This window comes from Notamacropus eugenii, chromosome 5 (genome assembly GCF_028372415.1).
Source record: "Notamacropus eugenii isolate mMacEug1 chromosome 5, mMacEug1.pri_v2, whole genome shotgun sequence".
NCBI classification, from domain to species: Eukaryota; Metazoa; Chordata; class Mammalia; order Diprotodontia; family Macropodidae; genus Notamacropus; species Notamacropus eugenii.
This window is the reverse complement of record NC_092876.1, coordinates 24,301,560-24,317,463: the sequence shown is the minus strand read 5'-3', so window position 1 is coordinate 24,317,463 and position 15,904 is coordinate 24,301,560. Positions and strand designations below refer to the sequence as shown.

Genomic DNA, 15,904 nt, shown 5'->3' with positions numbered 1-15,904 from the left:
TCGCCCCATTCCATTTCTCCCTTTCTCCTCCCAATATATTTCTCTCCCACTGCTTGATTTCATTTTTTTAAGATATGATCCCATCCTCTTCAATTCACTCTGTGCATTCTGTCTCTATGTGTGTGTGCGTGTGCGTGTGCATGTGTGTGTGTAATCCCACCTGGTACCCAGATACTGAAAAGTTTCAAGTGTTACAAATATTGTCTTTCTATGTAGGAATGTAAACAGTTCAACTTTAGTAAGTCCCTTATGACTTCTCTTTGCTGTTCACCTTTTCATGCTTCTCTTCATTCTTGTGTTTGAAAGTCAAATTTTCTTTTCAGCTCTGGTCTTTTCATCAAGAATGCTTGAAAGTCCTCTATTTCACTGAAAGACCAGTTTTTCCTCTGAAGTATTATACTCAGTTTTGCTGGGTAGGTGATTCTTGGTTTTAGTCCTAGTTCCTTTGACTTCTGGAATATCCTATTCCATGCCCTTCGATCCCTTAACATAGAAGCTGCTAGGTCTTGTGTTATCCTGATTGTATTTCCACAATACTTGAATTGTTTCTTTCTAGCTGCTTGCTATATTTTCTCCTTGACCTGGGAATTCTGGAATTTGGCCACAATGTTCCTAGGCGTTTCTCTTTTTTGGATCTCTTTCAGGCGGTGATCTGTGGATTCCTTGAATACTTATTTTGCCCTCTGGTTCTAGAATCTCAGGGCAGTTTTCCTTGATAATTTCATGAAAGATGATGTCTAGGCTCTTTTTTTTGATCATGGCTTTCAGGTAGTCTCATAATTTTTAAATTGTCTCTCCTGGATCTATTTTCCACGTCAGTTGTTTTTCCAATGAGATATTTCACATTATCTTCCATTTTTTCATTCTTTTGGTTTTGTTTTGTGATTTCTTGGTTTCTCATAAAGTCATTAGCCTCCATCTGTTCCATTCTAATTTTGAAAGTACTATTTTCTTCAGTGAGCTTTTGGACCTCCTTTTCCCTTTGGCTAATTCTGCTTTTGAAAGCATTTTTCCCCTCATTGGCTTCTTGAACCTCTTTTGCCAGTTGAGTGAGCCTATTTTTCAAGGTGTTATTTTCTTCAGCATTTTTTGGGTCTCCGTTAGCAGGATGCTGATCTGCTGTTCATACTTTGCTTGCCTGTCTTTGGTTACTCTTTCCAGTTTTTCCTCCAGTCCTCTAACATAATTTTCAAAATTTTCGGAGCTCTTTTTGAGCTTTTCCATGGTCTGATCCCATTGAGTGGGCTGGGATACAGAAGCACTGACTTCCGTGTCTTTCCCTGAGGGTGAGCACTGCTCTTCCTCATCAGAAAGGAGGGGAGGAGAAACCTGTTCACCAAGAAAGTAACCCTCTCTAGTCTTGGTTTTTTTCCCTTTTCTGGGCATTTTCCCAGCCAGTGACTTGACCTCTGCATATTCTCCTCACACCCACTTCGCTTCCGGATCCTCCCACCCAGTGCTTGGGGTCTGAGTCTCAAATGCTGCTTCCCAGCCTCAGGGCTTTGGGTGGGGGCAGGGCTGCTATTCAGTGTGATATCAAGTTCAGCTGCCTGAGTGGGAGTAGGGCCGCCTCACGGGCTCAGTTCCCTCAGGGGATTTATGCAGAGATCTTCAACAATGGATCTGGGCTCCTGCCTGTTTGGGGAGCCTTGGTCTGCTGCTGCCTCTGCTGTTGCCTCCCGAGGGGGCCTGAGTTATGGGGGCACCCCACTCCTCTCTCAACCAACCAAAGAGACCTTCTCACTGACCCCCATCATCTGTGGGTGGAGGGACCTGCTCGGCTGCTGGAGATCCTGTCCCTGAGGCCCGCTCGGATCTGTTCCTCTCAGTGCCACGGCCGCGGCAGGGCTGTTTTCCCCAGCATTTTGTTTTTCTTCTTCTTTCTCCTTCTAACTTCTCCCTATGCATTTAATCAGTCAAAGGTCCACAGCATGTGTTTCCAGAAGGGGAAAGGTCATTTAGTCCTGTCCATGTAGTTGTTTTTCATCCTTTATTCTTGAAGAGGACCAGTGGCATCAGGAGGGTGATAATGCCCTAACTAGCAAGTAAATTGAATGTGAGTGGGGCAGAGTTGTGCAAAATCATCAGTTTCACTTTCTCTTCCAGAGTCATTGCAATTCAGTGGCAAGGCACAGACCAGGACAGCTGGTGATGACCCGGGTGTAGTGGGAGACCTGGACTGTTTTAAGGTAGGTCTTTCCCAGTTTTCATTTTTTCTAAGTATTTAAGGTATTTAAAGGCTAGGTAAAAGCAGAGGCATAAGATGGTTTTGTTTACCTCCAGCAAACAATCAGTCTGAGAGGGGAGAGAACCCTCAGAGTTTGTGACCAGAACAGAAACATTGGCTATTTACACTTACTCTGAGTCATCACAACACAAACAATGAGAAAGTGAGGCTTGGGCTGGGACCCAGTAGTGGCCAATCCATGAAAGAAAAAGTGTTTGAGTTGAAAGGTATGGTCAAGTAGCTCCATTTGAATCCTAATTGCCTGTATCCAAGCCAAGTTTTCCGGAGTTATATTTCAAGAAATCACAGATGAAAACTACAGGACAGAAGAAGTAATTATCTCAGCTTGAAAAGAATAATCAATGATGGAATCAATAGGGAAGAAAAGTTTATTCCCCAAACCTCATGATACCTTGTAAAGTGTAAACATCAAAATTTATATTCCTTTGGCAGAGCACTCAGACATAGGGGTAAGAGTTCCCTTGAGGACAGAGGGAGAGGAAAAGGAGAAGGAGGAGGAAAGTGCAGTACTGCCCAAATGGAAGTGGACAATTGGTTCCCCATGTTGGCAGCTTCTCCTCTTCCCAGAATACTGTTCTTCCTTAATTCTTCAAGAGGACCAGTGACATTAGGAAGGTGATAATATCCTGACTTGAAACTGAATTATATTTGAGTGGGCAAAGCTATGCAAAGTCATCAACTGCACTTTCTCTCCAGAGTCATCAGAGTTTTTCCATACGAGAATTAGTGAAAAAACCTTAGGTAATGTAACTCAGGTTGAAGGAAGAGTACAGGGGAGAGGACAACTTCCTTCAAATATTTTATGGGCAGTCAGTGCAAATGGGATTTGATTTATTCAGGTCAGCCCCAGAGTGCAAAAAGAGTAGAAAGTGGTGGAAGGAAACCTGAGGTCAATTTAGACTTAATGCCAGGACAGACTTCCTTACTGTGAGAGGTAACCAAAGGTGGGCAGAAGGCTCAGGTAGGTAGTGAGGGCCCCAATCAATAAGTATTTATTAAGGGTTTACTATACCCTTGGCTGTGCTGTAGACTTTGAGAGTCATTGGTGGTGGTTGGTGTTGTCCTTGATTCTAGAAGAGGACCAAAATGACATCACCATGACAGAGTCAAATTTCAATGTTGGTCAACTGTGGCTGAACAGATCAATATGAGCTCAGGATGCTCTACCCCAGATTGGGCAAAGATAGTCAGTGTGAATATTTGGGGTAGATACTTTGACTTTGTGCATCCTGCCTTTCCTTTGTGCTGTTTCAATTCTGCTTTGCTTATAGACCACAGCACCCTATCTGATGTGGGCACACCATACACAGTGGTCTTGTACCTGTGTCTGCCATGTCACAATCAAATGCAAAGTTCTTGAGGGAGACCTTGAGAGTGTCCTGGCATGACTTCATCTGACCCTTGTATCACTTCATCTGACCACCATGTGATCTGCTCCATGCCAGTTCTCTACAAGATAGTCTTTCTGGCAAGCTTTCATTTTGTATTCAAGCAACGTGGCCAGCACATCAGAGTTGCACCCCATGAAGAGAGAGTTTGAATGCTTGGCAGTTTAGTTCAAGCAAGATCTCAGTGTCTGGCATTGAGTATACAAAGACAAAGAATGAATTGAACCCTACTCACGTGAGATTAGATTTTAATGGAGCAGAAAAATAGCATTTGAGTGTATACAAATAAAAATATATGCAGACATATATCTATATGTGTGTATATATACACATGAGTATACAAACATGCAACATGTATGTGTATATGTTTAGATATATGTGCATTTATACGGAGTTTGTTATTAGTATAGTTACATATGATTTCATATTTATTCTGTATACAAATACGTGGCAAATATCAAGTTGATTCATGTATTTCGGCACATATATGGATGCCGATCTCCATTTCACCTCATCCACATCTCCTAGGGTCCTGCTTATCTCTGCTCCCCTGGAGCTGACCCTAGAATTCAAGCCCTCATCCACCCTGCCCTGAACTACTGCATGCACCTGGTAATTGTTCTTTCTGTGTTCACATCCTCCTCTCGCCCCCAAGATACCAAATTCATATTGCTGAATCTGGGACGTGGCTATGTCATTTCTCTGCTCAGAAAATTTGACTAGCTCCCCACTGCTCCCAGGAAACAGGACTGGATCCTTCAGTTGGCATAGAAAGCCCTTGGCATGCTGGCTCCACAATGTGCCAGGCAGGGCACCAAGGGCTTTACCATTATGATCTTATCTGATCCTCACTGCAACCTTGAAGGTATTGTTCTTATTCCCAACTCAAAAATAAGGAAACTGATTCCAAGAGAGGTTATGTGACTTGGTTACACAGTTTGTGTGAGGCTGTATTTGTACTTAGACCTTCCCTACTCTAGACCCAGTGCTCTGTCCAGTGTTCTACACAGTTGTCCCCAGCATTAGTAAAGGACTGTTCATTGAGGGGTGGATTGATGGAATACTTCCTTAGACATAAGCTGCCTGGGACAAATTTCCCTCCCCCAAACAACCATCACACTTTCATCACAGCCATTCAGGGCAGCCCAATCCTTCCTTTGTTCCTCTTCATTCTTCTCTGATCATCCAGTGAACCTTTTGGAACCTCAGTTTCTTGGGAATGCTCTACCCTTGAGGTCAGACCTGCACCCTCTTCTCCAAAATGACTTTGAACATGTTCTTGATTTGCTATTCTAGCAACAACGGATTTTTGCCTCAGCAGAACAAAACCTCCCAGCAGCCTTAGGGCTTGTCTCCTTTTATTTCTGTGTGTCCAGTACCCAGATCTGTGCTTGGAAGGGCATTGGTCTTAAATAAATACTTGTTGATTGGAATTGATGGGGATTGAATTTTGTTACTGCTCTGCCACTACCTTACTGATCAGCTATGGATGTATTCTTTCACTCTTACAGCCTAGGGCTCTTCCAGCAAGGGAGAATTTGAATGGGGTTTTATACTCCCTTCCAGTTCTGAGGTACTGTACTCAGATTGCTGTGAGAGATCTTCTAGGTCTGATGTTCCAAGATCTAACAGTCCTTCTAGGTTTGAGGCTTGAGGATGAAACAGCGATTGAGGGTTGACGGAGAGGATGAAGTTAGGACTTGGTACCTCACTGGTAACATGAGTTGTCCAATGATTCCTAGTCTGATGGGAAGGATGGTACCTCTGAAAAATTCCCAAGTTCATTTCTATCCTAGGCCAGACCCATGTCAACCAGTTTTAAAGATGAGTTTCTAAAGCAAGAGGCCTTTATTGACCCATAGGGTGAAGAATAGGACTGATTGATGTGGCATTTAAATGCATTAGAGAAACAGAATTTCTGGTTAATATAAAAATTTTAATACTAAGGCCAGAAGGTTGTTAGCAAAATGATGGTCATTTGGCCTTTCTCTTACACCAAAGAAAATCATGGGGTTGGATTCACACTTTATATAACCTTTGAAATTGTAGGTGGTCCATCAAGCAACATTAACATTTAATTTTTTAATCTAATTGAGGATGGGGTATGTTAAAATGAAGGATTTGTTATCTCTTGAATAGGGAAAGTATTTCTCTATCAAACCAGGCTTTACTCTACCATTTCAAAGGATGTATACTCCATGCTAGTCTGAGAGCTTTCACCAGGGTGTTCAAGGACAGGAAAGGGAGTCCAATATTATAATCAGTTCTGACCTTAAGAACTGAACTTAAAGTCTGGCTTTTGGAGGGGAGAGCTCTGAATCTAACCCCATGCCAATTATTGATTATTGATAATCAGTTTTCACGTTAAAATGTCAGAGATTGACTCTTGAATATCCCTAAACCATTAGAATTGTGCCATACAACATGTCTCTGTATAGAAGGTTAGAGTCAATGCACATGTGAACATTGCTAATTTATGGACCATATGCATTGCTTTGCTGACTTTGCATTATTGATGGTCTAAAATCAAGGCTGCCCTACATCAAGTATTCTTGGTGCACCATTGACCCTTGCACATGATATCTTTTACTCCCACCTTCAGTGACTTAGAAATGACCTAATTATGAGCTTCTAGGTGAAAACCTCATGAACATAAAATGCACCAAACAGTAGCTGGGGAACAGATTCCCCAAGTCTGGATTCTGACTTTTTGGATTCATGGATTGGATTTGTAGGCTGTGAGTCTGAAGAGGTTCCCTCAACCTCCTCTCCCTTTGGAGGGTGGAGTGCCAAACTCCTCCCAGAGCCTGCCTTTGTAGAAGACAGAAAGTGCACTCCCAGTTCCCTCTGCTCTGCTTCTGCTGCCCTGTATGGTTTATTCAGGGAACGCGATGTCCCTGCTCTAGGGACATCATTTGAGTCTACTCTGGTGGTGTTGGGAACCCCTGATTGGAGCCAATGTGGTTCTAGGAACGCTTGCCACCAGTGTGAGGCTGGGACCTCCACAAGTGGTGTCTCTGGGAAGTGACACCTGGGGAAGGTATTGGGTTTCACAGGGAGTGATGGGGGTGGGGGTGGGAAAAGTAAGCCCTTGTAGAACAGACAAGGCGTGCCACCATCTAGTGGCAAAGATGAAGAAGAGCAGAGGGGGTCCTGGATGGAGCATCTAAGTCAAAGTTAACAAACAAACATTTAATGAACTCTGCTATAAGATCTTTGTATGTGTAGGACTCTGGCTGAATAACTTTGACTGGATCTTTAATACCTGCTTTTGTTTTGGAACACCTTTGTTTGTTATGACTGAAGAAGTCAAATAGTGGAGAATATGTGGACCAATGGTTTCAATTGCATTAGGATTCTGTGGATGGTAAGGAAAGATATCAATAATGTTGTCTTTTGTGTTATTGACAAATGCAAATAGAGACCAATGAATCAGCCATGTTCTTCGGCTGAAGGGAATGGATTGGAGAATGGAGAGAAATACCATCTCTCATTTCTTTCAGTCTTATAAAGTCTTCCATGGCTGCATCCCAATTATGCATCAACATTTTGATGCTAGTTTTTCCCACAGTTAACCCAAAGCATTTCTACCAGTTGAGGGGAACAACTCTCTAAAAAAGTAAAGACATTCTGGTGCTTCAGAAGAGGTGCCACATTCATACTGAAGTTTTGCATTTCTCTAGAATGTATCTAAATATTCTTGTTTAAAACCGTGTTTGTTACTCAGGTAGTCAAGCGTTATCTGACCATCCCAGGTAGACTGCCTCAACTTTGTTGTTCCTGAGTCTTCAAAACCTTCATTATTGGTTCAGTTTCTTCCTGTAGCTGTTTTACTTGTACAACAATAGTGGTTTTTTCACATACAAAACATGAGGAATGTCATCAGAATAAAGGTTTTTATACACATTCCCTGAAAAATCCAACATGTTTGTGTCACTAAGAAGGACCAATTTTCTTTGAAACAATTCCTTTTCTATAAATTTCTTTGACTGAAAGAAACTCGAGCGTTGAAGATGGCAGAGTGAGAGCAACGACTCATCTAAGATCTTAGACAAACTCCTTTAGATACCTCTAAAATGTATCTAACCAAATTTTGGAGGTGCATAATCCAATAGGAGACAGACTGTGGCAGATTCAAAGCCCAGGACAGACTGGAAGGTCCACAGGAAGGATCTGTTCTGCAGGGGTGAGCCCACAGAGCACAGCACTGCCTGTCCAGCTCAGCAGAGTGAGAGGGCCCAGGAGAAAGTTGAGAGAGCAACAGGCAGAACCCGTGGAGCACCAGCCCAGGGCGAGAGACAAGCAGAGCTGAACAAGTGACAGGCGCCCAGCACCAAGTACAAGCCACTGCAGCTCCTGAGACTTTCAGTCAGCAGATTAAACGTGTGAAAGTCCCCTACTTGAATTTCCAGTAGCCAGGATGGCAGAGTGATCAGTAAATGCTCTCCATGTCCTGCTTGATGACCTTGAAAGGACCATAAAATATTTCTCCAGAAAAATGCTGGATCAGTGGGAACAGCAAAGGGGCAAATAGTCTCATAACACCTGAGGATAGCAAAATAGCTAAGGGGGATTCCTCCTACTGTGGCGGAGGTGAACCAGAAGTAGAGGGGCCCCAGAGTGGTGGATACTTGCACTAGGATGCAGGCGAACCTCAGTGCTAGGAGAGGAGACCCAGGAGGGTTGGAAACATACACTAGGATCTAGGCATGCCTCAGCACTCCAGGGGAAATAGGAAGACAATAGGGCAGCTGGGATCACCATCCCCTGAGTCTGCCTTTGCCTCAGTTCAGCTGAGGAAATCTCGCATGACCAGAACACACCTCCCCTACACTGAACAAACTAATCCCAGGGAAGACTGGGGAAACACAAAATAAAAAGATAAAAAGACACTTGCTCTTACCTTTTTCACACAGGTCAGCTCAACATCAAGTTCTGCAGCTTCTAACTGAGAGACCCAGAAGCCACAGCACCCAGTCACCATCATGAACAAGAGAAAGCAAAACAAGCACGAAAAAACCATAGAATCTTTCTATAGGGACAAGGATCAAAACATAAATACCAAAGAGGTCAGTAGTGAGAATGTATTTCCATTTGAAACTTCAGAAGAGACTATGATGTACTCGCATGCACAAACAGCTCTCCTGGAACAGCTGAAGAAGGAAATAGAAGAGAAACTGGTCAATGAATTTAAAAGTATAAAAAAAGAATTCACTGATGAAAACATTGCTTTAAAAAGGGAAATTGCACAAATGGTAAAGGAAGTACAAAAATTAAATGGAGAAAATAACTCCTAAAAAGAAAAAATTAGTCAGATGGAAAAGGAGATGCAAAAGTTAAATGAAGAAAACAATTTAATAAAAAGGAAAAATTACTCAGATGGAAAAGGAGATGCAAAAGTTAACTGAAGAAAACTAAAGAACTGGGCAAGTAGAAACTAATGACTCTATGAGACAGCAAGAATCAGTCAAACAAAATCTAAAGAATGAAAAGATAGAAGAAAATGTAAAATATCTAATTGGAAAAACAACTGACCTGGAAAATAGATCCAGGAGAAAAAGTTTAAGAATTATTGGCCTGCCAGAAAGACAAAATGAAAAAAAGAGTCTGAACAATACCTTCCAGGAAATCATCAGAGAAATCTGTCCAGAAGTGCTAGATCCAGAGGGCAAAAAAGTCATCTAAAGAATCCACTGTTCACCTCCCAAAAGGGATCCCAAACTCAAAAGCCCAAGAAATATCATTGTGAAATTCTAGAGCTATCAAGTGACAGAGAAATACTACAGGTAGCCAGAAAGAAACCATTCAAATATTGAGGAGCTACAGTCAGGATCACACAGGACCTTTCAGCTTCGACATTAAAAGATCGAAGGAACCGGAATCCGATATTCTGTAAGACAAAGGAGATGGGACCACAAGCAAGGATCAACTACCCAGAAAAGTTCAGCATAACATTTCAGGCAAGGAGATGATCATTCAAGGAAGTAAGGGATTTCCAGACCTTCCTGACAAAAACTCCAGAACTTAATAGACAATTCGATCTTCAAATGCAGGTCTCAAGAGAGACATGAAAAGGTAAACAGGGGGGAAAAATCTTGCTACTCAGTTTGGGCAACCTATTTATCTCTCTATGAGGGAAGATGATACCTGTTAATCTTGAGAATTGTATATCTATTATGAATTATAAAAGGGATATAAATAAAGGGAATGGGTATAAAGCAAATGATGTCATGTTAAAAATGTGATTTAAGCGTGCAAAAGGATTGTAACAGCAGGTGTGAAAAGGAGGAAACAGAAAATGCTAAATTACATCACAGGAAGAAGTACAAAATTACAGTAGAAGGAAAGAGGGGAGGGAGATGAACATTGTTTGAGAGGTACTCTCATCTGATTGGGTTCAAGGATGGAACAATGAACTTAAGTAGATAATTCTAAGTAGTTCTATAGGCAGTAGGAGAAGAAGGGGAAAGAGAGAGGAGAGGAAGCTAAGACAAAGAGAAGAAGCAGAAAGGTTAAAGGGGAGTAAAATGGAGCGGGGCTAAAAGAAGGAGGGGAAGGCTGCAGGAGGAGGGGGTGAAAAGTGAAAACGACTGAGAAGGGGAAGGGATATGGGAGAGCTAAAAATAGAAAGAGTGGGAAAGAGGATGGAGGCAAATATGCAGATTGTAATCATAACTGTGAATGTGAATGGAATGAACTTTCCCATAAAACGGAGAGTGATTGCAGAATGGATCAAAAGCCGTAATCCAACAATATGTTGTTTACAAGAAACACTTTTGAAATGGGGGGATACATACAGGGTAAAAGTCAAAGGCTGGAGCAGAGTATATTGTGGTTCAGCTGATGTAAGAAAAGCAGGAGTAGCAATTCTAATCTCAGACAAAGCAAAAGCAGAAATAGATCTAATCAAAAGACATAAGGAAGGAAACTATATCCTGCTAAAAGGCACCATAGGCAATGAAGCATTATCATGACTAAACATGTATGCTCCAAGTGGTACAGCATCCAGATTCTTAGAGGAGCAGTTGGGGGAGTTGCAGGAAGAAATAGATAGCAAAACTATACTAGTGGGGGACCTCCACCTCCCCCTCTCTGAGCTTGATAAGTCTAACCTGAAAATAAACAATTAGGAGGTTAAGGAGGTAAATAAAACTCTGGATAAGGTAGATATGATAGATCTTTGGAGAAAATTGAATGGAAATAGAACGGAATATACCTTTTTCGCAGCAGTACATGGCCCATACACAAAAACTGACCATGTACTAGCACGTAAAAACCTCACAATCCAGTGTAGAAAGGCAGAGATAATCAATGCATCCTTCTCAGATCATAATGCAGTATAAACTACATGTAATAAAAGGCCATGGAAAGATAAACCAAAAATTAATTGGAAACTACATAATCTAATCCTAAAGAAGGAGTGGGTTAAAGAAGAAATCATAGAAACAATCAACAACTTCATTCAAGACAATGACAATAATGTTATTGTCACCTACCAAATCTTAAGGGATACTGGAAAAGCAGTTCTTAGGGGAAGTTTTATATCTTTGAATGCCTACAAAAATAAAATAGAGAAAGAGGAGATCAATGACCTGGTCATGCAGCTGGAAAAGCTAGAAAAAGAGCAAACTGAAAATCCCCAAGTAAATACCAAATTAGAAACACTGAAAACTAAAGGACAGATTAATAAAATTGAAATCAAGAAAACTATTGAATTAAGAAATAAAGCCAATAATTGGTTTTGTGAAAAAACTGATAAAATTGATAAATCTTAGGTCAATGTGATTAAAAAAAAGAAAGGAGAAAATCAAATTTCTAATATTAAAAATGAACTCACCTCCAACGAGGAGCAAATTAAAACTATAATTAGAAATTATTTTGCCCAACTTTATGTCCACAAATTCAATAATCTAAACGAGATGGAGGAATAATTTAAAAAATACAAATTGCCCAGATTTACAGAAGGGGAAGTTGAATACTTAAACAATCCCATCTCAGAAAAAAAAATAGAACAAGCCATCAACGAACTCCCTCGGAAAAAATCTCCAGGGCCAAATGAATTCACAAGTGAATTCTGTCAAATTATTAAAGAACAGTTAATTCCAATATTATAGACTATTTTTGAACATTATGGAAGAAGGAGTTCTCCCAAATTCTTTTTATGATACAAATATGGTTTTGATACCCAAGCCAGGAAGAGACAGAACAGAGAAAGAAAATTATAGACCAATTTCTCTAATGAATATAGATGCAAAAATTTTAAATAAGATTTTAGCAAAAGGAATATAGCATCTTATCACGAGAATAATACATTATGGTCAGGTAGGATTCATACCAGGAATGCAGGGCTGGTTCAATATTATGAAAACTATTAGCATTATTGATCATATCAACAATAAAACTAAGAAAAACCTCATGATTACCTCAATAGATGCAGAAAAAGTTTTTGACAAAATACAACATCCATTCGTATTAAAACACTGGAGAACATAGGAATAAAGGGAACTTTCCATAAAATAATAAGCAGTATCTACCTGAAACCTTCAGCAAGCATTTTATGCAATGGAGATAAGCTAGATGCATTTCCCGTAAGATCAGGGGTGAAACAAGGATGTCCATTATCACCACTACTATTCAACATGGTACTAGAAATGTTAGCTGTAGCAATTAGACAAGATAAAGAAATTGCAGGAATAAGGATAGCCAAAGAAGAAACTACGTTATCACTCTTTGCAGATGATATGATGATGTACTTAGAGAATCCCCGAGATTCAAGCAAAAAACTACTTGAAATAATAAAGAACTTTGGCAAAGTTGCAGGTTTCAAAATAAGCCCGCACAAATCTTCTGCATTCCTATATATTAATAACAAAGTCCAACAGCAAGAGATAGAAAGAGAAATCCTATTTAATTCTAGGGTAAACACTATAAAGTATTTGGGAGTTCACCTGCCAAGACAAATCCAGGGACTATATGAACACAATTACAAGACACTTTGCACAAATAAAATCAGATCTAAGTAAGTGGAAAATCATCAGTTGCTCATGGGTAGGCCAAGGCAACATAATAAAAATGACAATTCTGCCTAAATTAATTTTCTTATTTAGTGCCAATCAAATTATCAGATAATTATTTTCTGGAGTTGGATAAAATAGTATCAAAATTCACCTGGAAGAACAAAAGGTCCAGAATATCAAAGGGACAAATGGAAAGAAATGCTCTTGGGAAGGTGGCCTAGTGCTACCAGATCTCAAACTGTATTATAAAGCAGCAGTTACCAAAAGCTCTTGGTACTGGCTAAGAAACAGAAGGATAAACAAGTGGAATATTCTTGGTACTCAAGACACAGTAGACAATGAATATAGCAATCTCCTGTTTGATAAACCCAAGGACCCCAGCTTCTGGGATAAGAACTCAGCATTTGACAAAAATTCCTGGGAAAACTGGATAACAGTGTGGTGGAAACTAGGCATAGACCCATGCCTGACACCCTACACAAGAAAAAAGTCCAAATGATTACATGATCTAGGCATAGAGATTGATATCATGGACACATTGAAGGAGGAAGAGATAGTGTATTTATTAGATTTCTGGAGAAGTGAAGAATTTTTGACTAAAGAAGAGATAGAAAGCATTATGAAGGGCAAGTTGGATAATTTTGATTGCATTAAACTGAAAAGTTTTTGCTTAACGAAACCAAATGCAACCAAAATTCAGAGGGATGTAGTATATCGGGAAAAAACTTCTATAGCTAATCTCGGGAATGAAGGCCTCATTTTTAGAATACATAGAGAACTGAGTCAAAAGTACAACAACCCAAGTCATTCCCCAATTGACAAATGATTAAAGGATATGAAAAGACAATTTTCAGAGGAAGAAATTAAAGATATCTGTACCCATATGAAAAAAAATGCTCTAAATCACTTTATTTTATTTATTTTTTAATGTTCTACAATCACTACCAAAAAGCTTAGATTTTCACTCCCCCACTAATCCCCCACCCCCCACCTTCCTCCCCAAGATGCCATACAATTCTATATATGATCTACATATACTTTCCTATTGAGTACATTTTCAGTATAGTCATGCTGTATAGACTAACTAAAATAAATGGATGAAATCATCTAAGAAATCAAAACATAATACACACACACGCATATACAAACATGATCTGCTACATTGTGCAAATTAATTCCATAGTTCTTTCTCTGAGTGTGGAAGGTGTTTTGTCTTAGAAAACCACTGGGAATTTTATCATTATTATTTTTTTAGTTCTTGTGTTATTACGAAGTTCCAAGTCTACCAGAAAAAACTCTCGCACACTGTAGTTGTGGCTGTGCACAAAGTTCTCCTTGTTCTGCTCCTTTTGCTCAGCATCAGATCATATCAGTCCTTCTGGGCCTCTCTGAAGTCTTCTTCTTCATCATTTCTTTTGGTGCAATAGTACTCCAATGCATTCATATAGCATAACATATTCAGCCATTCCCCAGTTGATGGGCATCCCCTGATTTCCAGTTTTTTGCAACTACAAAGAGTGCTGCTATAAATATTTTGGCACATGTGGGACCTTTTCCTATTTTTATGATCTCTTGGGTTATATAGTCCTAGAAGCAATATTGCTGGGTCAAAGGGTATGCACATTTTTGCAGCCCTTTGGGCATAGTTCCAAATTGCTCTCCAGAATAGTTGGATGAGTTCATGGCTCCACCAGCAATGAATTAGTGTTCCAACTCTCCCACATCCTCTCCAGCATTTATCATTTTCCTGTTCTGTCATGTTTAGCAATCTTATAGGTGTGATGTGGTACCTCAGAGTTGTTTTGATTTGCATCTCTCTAATCAAAAGTGATTTACAAAATTTTTTCCTGTGATTATAGATATCTTTAATTTCTTCCTCTAAAAATTGCCTATTCATATCCTTTGATTATTTATCAATTGGGGAATGACTTGTATTGTTGCACATCACTTTTGAGAGTCCTAGAAAGACTTATACGATTTGACGCTGAGTGAAAGGAGCAAAACCAAGAGAACTTTGTGCACAGCAATGACCACAGTGTGCAAGAGTATTTTCTGGTAGACTTGGATCTTCATAGCAATGCAAGGACATTAAAAGAAAAATCCCATTGGTCTTCTAAGGCAAAATGCCTTCCACATTCAGAGAAAGAACTGTGGAATTCAATCGCAGAATGTAGGAGATCATTTGTGTGTGTGTGTGTGTCTGTGTGTCTGTGTGTTACGTTTTAGTTTGTTATGTGATTTCTCCCATTTATTTTAGTTCTTCTGCACAGCATGACTATGATGAAAATGTATTCAATAGGATCATATGTGTAGATCGTATAGAATTGTATGCTGTCTTGTGGAGGGAGGGGAGTGCTGGGGGTGTAGGTAGTGGGAAAAAAATCTAAATTTTATGGTAGTGGTTGAAGAGCATTAAAACTAAATATATTGAATATATTAAAAGAAAAGAGAGAAACTCGAGCAGCAGAAGACCAGATGGCAGTCCAAAAAGTTTGTGATGGAAATAGTGAGATCATGTTTCACCATCTTTCAGGGAAAAAGTGAGGAACTCCTAGTCAAGCTTTATTTATACTGCTGTAAAGGGAACCAACAGACAAATCCTCGTGCAGTGCAGCTCTTCCTGAAATCACACTTTCATAGGACTCAGAGAGTACAGGGGGCAACAGAGGTCAGCCAGAACACAAGGGTGCAGAGGTAGATGATGGACATGAGGATGGGAACAGGATGGTGTGGGAAAGAAGGCAGGAGGGGGAAAGGCAGAAAATCTCACTCACATGACTTTGGATTAGAATTCGGAACACTCAGCAGCAATGGAGATGGACAGGGACTGGGAGTGGGGGGCTGAGTTGAAGGTCTGCTTTACAGGGTATATTTTTCTGGGGGAACAAAGTAACATATTTGTGCTTGCTCAAGGTAGCATCTATTCAAACCGTATCCAAGTCATCTTATCCCAAAATTATCAGTAATAGTGGATATTCTGCTGATCTTCGTGTGGATGTCTGGAACTTGTTTGAGGTTCATATGTCCTCAAACCAACAGGTCCTGATACCAGTTCCCACATGGCTTCTCTGATTGAGCACAGAGTTCCAGGATGTGAATTTTACTTTGCAAGTTATGCTGCTTTGATCTTTAGGATAGTATTCATGTGAAAAAAGCTCCCTTTTATGGTCTTATTTTTTACTGTTGCCCTTTTCTGCTGATGACTTATAAACTTAATATACTAGTTAAATATTGGGGGTGCCTGCTCATGG

At 40.1% G+C, this 15,904-nt stretch overlaps 1 pseudogene; it reads right to left on the bottom strand.

Annotated features, from left to right (window-relative positions):
- Positions 1-6,755: 6,755 nt before the first annotated feature.
- LOC140507425 (eukaryotic translation initiation factor 3 subunit E pseudogene) lies at positions 6,756-15,179 on the bottom strand (annotated as a pseudogene).
- Positions 15,180-15,904: the final 725 nt, after the last annotated feature.